This window comes from Plecotus auritus (assembly GCF_963455305.1).
Source record: "Plecotus auritus genome assembly, chromosome: 4".
Taxonomy (NCBI): Eukaryota; Metazoa; Chordata; class Mammalia; order Chiroptera; family Vespertilionidae; genus Plecotus; species Plecotus auritus.
This window is the reverse complement of record NC_137775.1, coordinates 39,906,964-39,919,496: the sequence shown is the minus strand read 5'-3', so window position 1 is coordinate 39,919,496 and position 12,533 is coordinate 39,906,964.

Genomic DNA, 12,533 nt, shown 5'->3' with positions numbered 1-12,533 from the left:
TATCTTTGCTTTTTGTTTTTTCTTTTTCTATGTGCCTGGAAGGAAATTACTTTTGTTTGTTCCCCAGCTCAGGTTTCTAGGACGAGGGGGGTAAAGAATATAGCCCTACCATGGTGCAGAACTACCTAATCACACACAGCAACTTGGTTTGGTTGCTGGGTGACGTTTCTTAACTGAAAGGCAACAAAGAATGGTCTCTTGTTCCTCCATCACACCTACTGGACTAAAAATGTGTCTCAGCTCACAGACTGCTGCTCCCCAGAGCTTTGGACTCCTCAGGGGGTGGAGCAAACGATTTCCTTCCTGGACAGGGTCAATCTGTAGTCAGTGTACAAGAGTTGCTGTAGCAACCCTCCAACTGTGCACCGCCTAGCAGAAACGCCGTAGGAGATCCTTGATTTTGTTTGCAAAAGTGAAAAACAGGTTGGTTGGTTTTTTATCAGAAATTGAGAAAATAAGATTGGAACTTTCTAGCCAAGATAGGTCTCAACTTTGGTGAAACTGTGAAATGAGAAAATTCAAATGTTTAAAGAAGCAGGTAGTGTGAATATTCTAATCCTGGAAATAGGAGTTGGAATCTTGCATTAACTGTACTTATTTGGATCATTGGCAACCCAGCCATTTTTATTAGATTGTAGCTAAAGCTGGGAGAGTCGAAGGGAAATGCTCAGCTTCAGCAGTGTAAGTTTACAGAAGGGCATGCTTAATGTAGTGAGCTAGCTGGCTGGGATAATATACTTCAAAATTATTTTTGAGCTTTCTAGCCTTTAAAAATATGGCTTTAATTGTAAAGTATTACTCTTAGTTTTTTGATAATATGTAAAAGATTAAATTGAAATTTGACTTATGGGTAAAGGTCTTGCACAATAAGAGGGAACACCATGGCCAAAACGCACCAGCTGCCATTGTTGGTGTAGAGTAAATAGTGAAACTCCTAGTGGGGTTTCCTGGAACTCCATTCAGCTGTACCTAAAGCTGTACCTACTGAGAACATTTAATTGTATGTGAGGTTTAGATAAGTACAAACTGACTCCCAGATGTACGCAAGACAAACCTCTCTAAGACATAATAGCATCTGTAAGATTAAAAAAAGCACACCCCACTCTTTATGGGTGCCATGGCACCTTTTAATTAAAGCAAAGTGAAGATAAATAAAAATATTTTTTACATTTTGTTAATTAGATAGGCCTTGCCCTTGCCTCAGCGATTACCTTTGTAACCTATATCTTCACCTTCATGTAACTTTCCTCCTTCCATTCCTTTTTTGTGTGTTTTTTAATGTAAGGAGAATTAGGCATAAAGTTATAAAGTTAAAGTTTTAAAATATTGTCTAGGCCAGAGTTTGTTTTTATCATAGCTACATATTAATTGTTTACTTCCAAGAATTAGGTGCGCCCCACCAGCATGGCTCGATGGTTGAGCGTTGACCTATGAACCAGAAGGTCACAGTTCAATTCCGGGTCAGGGTTGCAGAGCCTGATCCCTGGTGGGGGGATGTGCAGGGGGCAGCTGATCAATGATTCATCATTAATGTCTCTCTCTCTCTGAAATCAATAAAAATATTTAAAAAAAAAAAAAAAAAAGAAGAATCTCCCTAGCTGGTTTTGCTCAGTGGACAGAGTGACGGCCTGTGGACCAAAGTGTGCCAGGTTCGATTCCGGTCAAGGGCATGTACCTTGGCTGCAGGCTCCTCCCCACCCCGGGCTTGTGCAGGAGGCAACCAATCGATGTGTTTCTCACATCAATGTTTCTCTCTGTTTTTCCCTCTTTCTTCCACTCTAAAATTAATGGGAAAATATCCTCAGGTGAGGATTAACAAAAAAATAAAAAATAATTTTTAAAAATTAGGTGTACTTTGTTTTTCTGTTGGGTGTTTTGGGAGTGTTCTCCTTATTGGTATGGAGCCCTTGAATTTTTATTTGGTGAAAGATCCTACTAGATATCATGGGTAATCAGAATTATAAATGAGCATACCACCCTCCTACCCCTGAAGAAATGTATTTTTTATTATATGTGCATGTCCCATTATAAACCCATTTGTTGAGCAGTTTTAGTAGAAAATCACTGTTGATCTATGGTTACTTTTGCTCTGAGGCAGTTATGTGACAATATAAGACTTATTAATGACCAATTCAACTGTCTGTAATGTTGAAGACTGGATCCAGGTGTTGGTGTTTGGAGGAGGAATGTTGGGCATTATGAATTATCAAAGGAAGGTAAAAAGTTATATGAATGATATAATCAGCTTTCTAGAATTTTTAAAATAAGGGTGAAGTTATCCACCATATTCTCTGTCTAGATTTTCTTACCTAGATTTTGCTCACCTAGCTTTCCCTTATTACTCAGATCTCAATTTATTGCTTCCTCTAAGAAGCCCTCGTTAAGCCTCCCCTTCGCACCCCTGCCTTCTCCCAAATCAGACTTAGCTGCCTCTTCTAGGTATTTCTACTGTCTTCGCACTTAGCAAACTTTCTTGTTGTTTGTCTTCCCAGTAGACTGAAAGCTCCTTGAAAACAAGATTCTTGCTCACCACTGTAGCCCAGTACCTAGCATAATATCTGGCCCATAGTAACCTCTCAACAAGTATTTGATAAATGTAATGAAAATATATTCTGGTGGTCTCATCTAAGTGAGCGTATTGGATCAGGTGCTGTTTCAGGCACCAAGTCAGCTGTTCTGCTGCTTCACCTTTCAAGGATATTTGATCATATTTTACATAATCCCCCAAGAATATGCTAGTATTTTATTGTTTGTTTACTAGGGGGCACAGACAAAAGGCAATCAAATGATGCTTTCTTTGCTATTATAATGCTAAGAGGAAGAGGGTTGAGAGCCAAGGTATTTATTTGTATACTAGAGGACCGGTGCACAAAATGTGTGCATTGGTAAGGTCCCTAGGCCTGGCCGGTGATCAGGGCCGATCTGCGGGGTGAAGCACCCACCTTGGCTGGCCTGGCACCGCCCACTCACCGGCCCTGCCCCCCACCACCTCCGGTCAGGGCCTGCAGGCTGGGGGCAGTTCCTGCATTGAGCATCTGCCCCTGGTGGTGAGTGTGTGTCATAGCGACCTGTCATTCTGCAGTTCAGTCTATTTGCATATTAGGCTTTTATTATATAGGATTGGTATATTTGCCTTGTTCATTCAGCAAGTGTTTATCCATCTCTAATCAACTATTTGTGGATCTCAAGATACTGTGTTAGATGCTATAGGAGATTCAAAGACAAATTATGCATGGGTTCTGTCTTCTAGTTGTTTATTATAAGTTGATAGGGGAAATAAGGCATACTTAAATATAATACAAGGAAGAAAACAATATGTGACATAGAGGTATAATGACTAGCACAGAGTAAGTGTTCAACAAATATTTGTCTACTAAATCTTTGTTTTCATCTCTTGATAAAGTTGGCCTGATGGTATTTCTTCATATATATATATAGCTTTCATCTGCTTTTTTACCTGTAGCAGCATTGATCAGCATTCTTAATCTATAAGCTTGTTGATTGAAGATACTAGTTCACCTAGTAAGTTTAAACGTAATACTATGCATATAAACAGTATCAAATTCAAGGCCTGAATATAGAAAATTGTGTATGAAACATTAAAGTAAATAGGGAGTGGAGAGTAAGGGGAGCAGAAATCAAACAATAATGAGTTAGACTAACGAAAAAACAAAATACAGAAATGTTACATTTTAGAGGCTAATTATTGACTTGTACAAAATATGCAAATGATTGTCACTCACTTTCTTTATGAATTTAAGCAACACAATTTCTTCACACTTCATATTTCTCATTTATTGGACCAAGTCAGTGTTTTTCAAACTGCAGGTCATATCCTATTAATGGATCATGAAATCAGTTTGGTGGGTCCCTACCAACATTTTTAAATGCTACAGAATAGCATTAAAAATATCAGAGTGCATCACACATAGAGAAGGTGGTCAGTATTTTGTGAAATTTTGCTCTGAGCTATGGTCAGAACATAGGAAGAAGTGCCACAGGGAAGTAAACATTTGAATGATTTTAATAATGGGATTCTACCCACTTGTAAAAGTTTCCACCATTACAAATTATTAAAGTTGCTTAAATAGTTAAAGAAAGGAATGTTAGCCCTAGCTGGTTTGTCTCAGTGGGTAGAGCATCGGCCCAAGGACTGAAGGGTCCTGGGTTCAATTCCAGTCAAGGGCACATACCTCAGTTACAGGCTCAATCTTCAGCCCTGTTCAGGGCCCGTGCAGGAGGCAACCAGTGATGTGTCTCTCTAACACAGCCTTGGGCAAACTACGGCCCATGGGCCGGATCCGGCTGGTCTATCCGGTTCTCTTGCTCTCCCCTCCACTCCTTTACTTTGAATTTATATTAGTTCACACATACACTCCATCCATGCTTTTGTTCTGGCCCTCCGGTCCAGTTTAAGAACCCATTGTGGCCCTGGAGTCAAAAAGTTTGCCCACCCCTGCTCTAACATCTATGAGTCTCTCTTAAAAAAAAAAAAAGTCAATGGAAAAATATCCTTGGGTGATGAGTAACAAAACAAAAAAAGAAAAAGAAAGGAAGAAAAGAAAGGAATTTTAGTCTTTATAAAGAGGATTGTAAAGTGAGTCAGACCTTGTAGTCAGAGCTAAAATAATATCCTTTTGAATTAATTCTGCTTAATCTGATTAAGTACATTTTAGGATAACTTCTGAAAAACCTTGTAAGGTATTTTTTGGTTAGTTTTTCTTAAAATTAAATGTACATTGACTTGTGGGGGCATTTCTTAGAAAAATCTATTACTGAGCTAGCACAGAATGTGAAGCATTTCTGGCCTGAAATATAAGATTAATGTTTACAGGGCAATTGCCCAAAATCTTCTTGCTGAACTGGAGCGTACTTCACTGCCCATCACTGTAGGTCCTTTTAACTTTACAAATGTGTTATTTAAAACATAAATCATACTGGTACACAGGAAACTCATTTAAAATTAAATTTAAGGACATTCCTGAAAATTCCATGAAACACTAATGGTTTTATAGTTTATAATTTCTAGCAAAAGAAAATGTACCTTAAAAATATTTTTTCAGAGATAGCTAAATCCACAATATGTAATACATGTGAGAGAATAGCACTATTAATATCTTAAATATTGAATGCTTGAACACAACATAAAAAGCGTTACTACCGCCTTCCTTTTCCCAAAAATAAGCTACAAATGTAAAGCTGGGAAATTCAATACCAGAGTTAAAAGAATTTATTTCTAGGTTATGAATTTCTACTTTTTCTTTCATCTAAAAAGTAATTGAGAGGGAGAAACCAAGATGGCGGCATAGGTAAACACCTAAACTGCTGCCTAGCACAACAATTTCAAAACTACAACTAAAAGACAGAACGGACACCATCCAGAACCACAGGAAAGCAGGCTGAGTGAAAATTCTACAACTAGAAGGAAGGAGAAAAGCTCACAGAGAATTGGAGGTACGGCAAAGGGGCTTTGTGCGTGCAGAGAGGAAGGGCGGCTGAGAGCCTGGCTGACTTTCTCTGGCGGAAGGGGGAAGGAAGCCTCCGACCGCACTGAACCCCAGTTCTGACTGCACTGAACCCCAGTTCCAGGCGAGCCCCTGGGGACCCACGCTCTTGCAAGGGGAGTCTGGACTCTTGGGCGGAGACTCAGGAGCCTGGGAAGGCGGAGGACTGAAAGTGCGCACGCGCGTACGCGCTGGTGCGCACAAAGGCTGCGGGGGTTGCCACAGGCTTTCCCTAGTGGAGGGGAGTCAGAGGATTCTGACTGCACTGAGCCCCAGTTCTGACTGCAGTGAACCCCGGTTCCAGGCGAGCCCCTGGGGACCCACGCTCTTGTGGGGGGAGTCTGGACTCTCAGGCGGAGACTCGAGCTGGGGAAGGCGGAGGACTGAAAGCGCATGTGCGCGCAGGGGTGGGGCTGACAGGAAGCCAAGACTGAGGCTCCACCCCATCCAAGCTGAGCACAGAGGCTATTGCACTTTGGCAAGTCTAATCCTATAGGGCTGTCTCCAGCACCGGGCTTCTCCCAGCATAGACACAGCTGATCCTTACAGCCAACTGACCCGGAGGTCAATTCTTCCCAGTGATACCAACAACAATAAAGACTTAATTACAACAAGGCTGTACACACAGTCCACAAAGGGGTGCACCAAGAGTGTCCACCTCAGGTTATCTGGGGAAGCAGACCCACTGGGCCATATTGGAAACCTAGCACAAATATCTACCTTACCAACTCAGGGAATCAGTAAAAATGCGGGGTCAAAGAATCAGATCACAAACGAAAGAAATGGAGGAAAACAAACGACTGGATATAGAATTCAAAACCACCGTTATAAGACTTTTTAAGAATATCCTAGAAAAGGCCGATGAATATAACGAGACCCTCGAAGATATGAAAAAGGACCAACTAGAAATTAAACATACACTGACTGAAATAAAAAATATTATACAGAGACCCAGAAACAGAATAGAGGAACATAAGAATCAAGTCAAAGAAGTGAAATACAAAGAAGCAAAAAACACTCAACCGAAAAAGCAAAAAGCAAAAAGCAAAAAAAAAAATCCAAAAAGTTGAAGATAATGTAAGAAGACTCTGGGACAACTTCAAGCGTACCAACATCAGAATTATGGGGGTGCCAGAAGAAGAGAGAGAGCAAGATACTGAAAACCTATTGGAAGAAATAATGACCGAAAACTTCCCCCACCTGGTGAAAGAAATAGACTTACAAGGCCAGGAAGCCCACAGAACCCCAAACAAAAGGAATCCAAAGAGGACCACACCAAGACACATCATAATTAAAATGCCAAGAGCAAAAGACAAAGAGAGAATATTAAAAGCAGCAAGAGAAAAACAGTTAATTACCTACAAGGGAGCACCCATACGACTGTCAGCTGACTTCTCAACAGAAACTATGCAGGCCAGACGGGAGTGGCAAGAAATTTTCAATGTGATGAATAGCAAGAACCTACAACCAAGATTACTCTACCCAGCAAAGCTATCATTCAGAAATGAAGGGCAGATAAAGAGCTTCACAGATAAGAAAAAGCTGAAGGAGTTCATCACCACCAAACCAGTATTATATGAAATGCTGAAAGGTATTCTTAAAGAAGAGGAAGAAGAAAAAAGTAAAGAGAAAAATTATGAACAACAAATACATATCTATCAACAAGCGAACCTAAAAATCAAGTGAATTAAAAACCTGAGGAGCAGAATAATCTGGTGAATATAATAGAATCAGGGGCATAGAAAGGGAGTGGACTGATAATTCTCAGGGGGAAAGGGGTATGGGGGGTTCATGAAGAGAATGGACAAAAATCATACACCTTTGGATGAGGACAGTGGGGGGGGAGGTAAGGGCAGAAGGTGGGGTGGGAAAGGGGTGGAGGGGAGCTATGGGGGGAAAAAGGAGAAATAATTGTAATAATCTGAATAAAGATTTATTTAAAAAAAATAAAAAAATAAAAAATAAAATAAAATAAAAAGTAATTGATCTTTTAAAAACCTATTCTATGATTTTATTACTTCTCTTTTTGATAAGATTGGAGAAATTTATATCAGTATTACATACTTTGATTCTCTCTTGTGGTTTGGTTTAAATATTTTTTTAAAAATATATTTTATTGATTTTTTACATAGAGGAAGGGAGAGGGATAGAGAGTTAGAGAAACATCGATGATAGAGAAACATCGATCAGCTGCCTCCTGCACACCCCCTACTGCCCACAACCAAGGTACATGCCCTTGAACAGAATCGAATCTGGGACCCTTCAGTCTGCAGGCTCATGCTCTATCCACTGAGCAAAACTGGTCAGAGCTAAATATTGAGTACCTAAGTTAATTTTTCAGGGAGAGGTTTTTCCTCTTTGTGCTTTTACAATATATCTCTGAAGAAGAGGGCGGGGTGTGCCTTTGGTATTTGGATAGGATATTTGCCTGTGATTTCTCATTCTCAGAGCTACTTCTGAGCATGCCTATGGATATGCTGCAGAAGGTACAGTTTGCTTCTCTTAACCAGTCTACTAAAATAATATTGATTCACCTGCTGAAATAAAACACAAACCACTCAGAGACTAAAGCATTTAGAAAAGAAAAGTCATTTATATGCAAAGACCATTTACAAGAGAGTCCAAGCTTTAGAAGGACGTTCTTATCAAATTAAAAGTATGACAAGTATTTAAAGGTGGAAAAAAAAACCTAAAAAATTACCAAAGTCACCAGGTTTACAGTGATTCTCTTCAAGGCGGAAAACAGTAGTTTTCTCACATAATTATCATATCCAAAAAAATCATTATGTATCTTCAGACATGAGCATTTTCAGAGAAATAGTTGTTGTTTTAGAGAGTAACTTACAGGAGAGACTCAGGGTTTCATTTACTTGGAGGAACAAAAACTAGACAGAGTGACTTTTTGTTGTTGTTACTTTATCTCAGGGTTGCAGAGTGTTTCATGGGTCCCCAGAGATCACCTCTGGGTCCAAAGAGTCACCAAAAGGATACATAAACTCAGAAGCACTGGTTTATTACCATGAAAGGATACAGATTTCAACCAGCAACGGAAAAAGGGACATGGGGCAAATTTCGGGAAACACCAGGCATGAGCTCCCAATGGTCCTCTTCCAGTGAAGTCATGCAGACAGCCCTTAATTCTCCTGGCATCCATGTGTGGTGATATGCTTGGCGTATTGCCAACCAGGGGAGCTCCTCCAAGCCTTGGTGGCCACGTTTTTTATTGTAGGCCGGTCACACAGGCATGGCTGACTGCCCATGCCCGTGAGACCAGCCCTCGAGTTCAAGCTGGACCCCATGGCCCAAGGCCCCTCACCATAAATCACATTGTTAACATAGACTGTCTGACAGGGCCTAAGTTCCCCAGGTAGACAAAAACATTCTTATCAAGCTGAGTGTTCCAAGGGTTTATGGCTATCTCCCAGGAGGGGCCATACCTTTCTTGGGAATATGAAAGGTTTACACAACCTAGACATGCTGTGTTAATCCTTTACTGCACAGTGTTGTGTTGTGTTGTTTTCTGACTCTGGAATGTGATGTGCACTGCTTACCCACCTGGTTAAGGTGTCAATATTGCCTCCAAATTTCCTCCTAAGGTGTACTGTGACCACGTAAATTTACTTAATGAGTTTCTGATACAGTATCACTATTTTGATGTTTTGTTTTGTTTTATTTGGCCAGTTTTGTATATACCAGTAAGTGTGAGAAAAGGTGATGCTTAGTTTACAAAGACCCTATAATATGGTTAATAAAGCTGATACTAAAATTGAAGAGTTGGCTTTGGAGGCTTTGTAAAGTTCATAAGGTTGTCATTAGTTTTGTATGTAAGATATTGCTCTCATCAGCCCATACACTGACATCAGGAACCAGGAACCATTAATTCACTTGGACTTTGTTTAATAATGGGCTTGCCATACCTAACTGAATAAGATTTAAAGTATGGTCACCAAAGTGATTTTTAAATTACTGGCAGGTGGAAAGGGGAGTAGATTTACGGAACCTATGCAAAATAGCTACATGGCTATGAAAAGCAAAGGTTAATATTTTACCACTTTTACCATTTGGAGATACTTTTGTATTTTTTGTCATTTTCTCCAGAATTATTATTTTATGTTTTTCTGATAATGTGTTACTTACAAGCTACATTAAGAATTTTCATAGAAATTTTATGTGAATTACAATGGGTCAGTTAGATCATGATATCACTTAAAGAATGTTTTCATTACAGTTTATACAAGTGTAGCCAATAGAGAGTTCAAAATAAAAAGAAAGGAATTTTTCTTCTGTGCCCATTGGAAATAGAACATTAGCCATAATTGGCTCATTTAGTCCTAGGTAATGGATTCTTATTTTTCTGATTTGGGGTAATGCAAGCAATTTCACAAAGTCATCTGCTTCTGGATTTAAAGAATCCTAGAACTCTATCTCTTGGTAATCTGCCAGGTATCTGTTTACTATGCTGATATCAGCTTATACTGAAACATCTGTTACTCCTGTAGAACCAACAGTTATGAGTACAGTAAAAACCTTTACTGGGGCTTTCATTCTTTTTATGTTTCTTCCAGAAGACTCCGTTTCTGGTCTGTAGCTTATAGTAGGGACTTCAGGCAAATGTAAGGGAAAAGCAAAAGCTGTCTGTGGATGACAAGTCTCAATGGCTCAGGTTCATTTGTAATAGCCAACTATGCTAGAATAGTGGAAAGTGGAATCCTTTTTTCTGAAATAACACATAATCATTTCATAAGGATTTAGTCTATAGTAACCCAGAGAGGAAAAATAAGTCTCCAGCTTTTCATTTATCCCACAAAACATTGTGGGATTGTCACCTGAAAACAAAATATTCCTTTTAAAAAAAAATCAATTTTTAAGAATAGTTATTGCGCCAGTCTTTATATATGGACATGAGTATGCTTCTGTAAAACCTGAAAGTTACACAATTGCTAAAAAATACATTTATTTTACATTCATAGTAATACACTTTACTTAAGTGTGATTAACAGTTTAAACTCTTATGGACTTCAAGGTCTTTTCGTATTGAAGACTTTTACAGTATTTTCTAGCTAATAAAAAATCTGGAGTATACCAAAAGTATCAAATTATTTTTAGTATTCCTCCTTTAATAGAATAAATGCGCACACCTTTGTGGCTGTGTAGCACCTGATCAGGAAACTCCCAAAGACCATTTTGGTAAAAAGACATAGTAAGAGTTCATTATTCTGAATTTTGGGGGCTGAATTTGAGAAATGCAATCTCAAAAAAAAAAAAAAAAAAAAAAAGGAGAAAAGATATGATTATGTGACTAAAGAAAAAAGGTTACAGGCAATATTTAAAAGAAACTAAGCATCAGTAATGATATTTTTTGGGAACTTTTTTAAAAATGAAGAACTTTGATTTAGAAAAATAGTCCAAGGGCATGAAAAAAGCACAAAATGTTAGTCTCAGAATATTTTGGTAATATAAAAAACCTTCTGCTATATAGGCTCAACATATCTCTTAACTGCTTTTTGTTCAGAGAATACATAAGCACTCCCTGGGAATTTCTTAGAACTCAAAATTCTCAAGCTTCCTTCAGATTTACTAAAGCAGAAACTTTGGAGGTGGAGCCTAGAAATCTGTGTCTAAAAAGTCCTCTAAGTGATTTGAGGCACACTAACTTTGAGAACCACTGCTCTAGGTAACTACCAAAAGAAAACAGGTTTAATTAAAAGCCTAATAGATGCATAGCCTATGGACACAGATAATAGTGTGTCGAAGGCTGGGAAAGGTGGGTTCAGGATGGAGGGAGTCAATGGGAAAAAACCAGCAACAAAGAAACAAAGGGGACATCTGTAATACTTACAACAATAAAGATAAGTTTTTTTAAAAAAAACTAATAGAAGAGGTAAAATAGAATAATAAAAATACTGACTGCCCTGGCCAAGTGGCTCAGCTGGTTGGAGCGTCACCCCATGCACCAAAAGGTTGCGGATTTGATTCCTGGTCAGGGGACATACCTGGGTTGCAGGTTCCATCCCTGCTTGGAGCACCTATGGGAGGCAACTGATCAATGTTCCTCTCACATTGATGTTTCCTTCTCACTCTAAAATCAGTAAAAATGTATCCTTAGGTGAGGAATATATATCTCCAAATTGATAAAGGAAAGGAGGAATAAAGGAACAAGGAATAGATAGGACAAACAGAAAAATAAATGTAATAATAAAATACATGGTAAGATTGTTCACTTAAACCCAACTATAACAGTAATACCATTAAATGTAAATGAGCTAAAAGATTTTCAAATTGGATTCAAGATACAAGAAGACACAGACAATTTAAAAGGATTAAAAAGAAAGTCCATGGCCATAAAAAGGAATGATATACATGCTGGAACATGAGTGAACCTTGAAAACATTCAAATGAAGGCAATCACAAAACACCGTATATTGTATGATTCCACTTATATAACATGTTTAGAATGGGCCAGTCTATACAGATAGAAAGTAGATTAGTGGTTGCCTATTGCTGAGGGTTGGGTGGCTTAGAGAAAGATGGTAAATTGCTGCTAATGGATATGGGTTTTCTTTTGAGGGTGATGAAAATGTTCTAAAATGGATTGTAGTGATGGTTGAATAGTTCCATGAATACACTAGAAATCATTGAATTGTATACTCTAAGTGGGTTAATTGTATCTCAAAAAAGCTTTTGAAATATTAAAGGATATTGTGAATAAAATGTTACATCAAAAAAGTTGTCTACTTAGATGAAATATTCTTTTAAAAAACTTTCATTAAATGAACACAAAAAGAAATTGAAATGTGAATAATCATAATCTGTTAAAGTTATTGAATTTGTAATTTAAAATCCGCCCATAAACAAAATTTTAGGCTGAGATTTTTCACAGGTGAATTAATTTAAACATTTAAGGAAGAAGTAATACTAATCATAAGCTTTTTCAGAAAATAGAGAAGGGAGCACTTCACAACTTTTTAAAAAGAGGGCAGTATAGTCTTGATATCAAAACCCGACAAGAGCATCATAAGAAAATGCAGG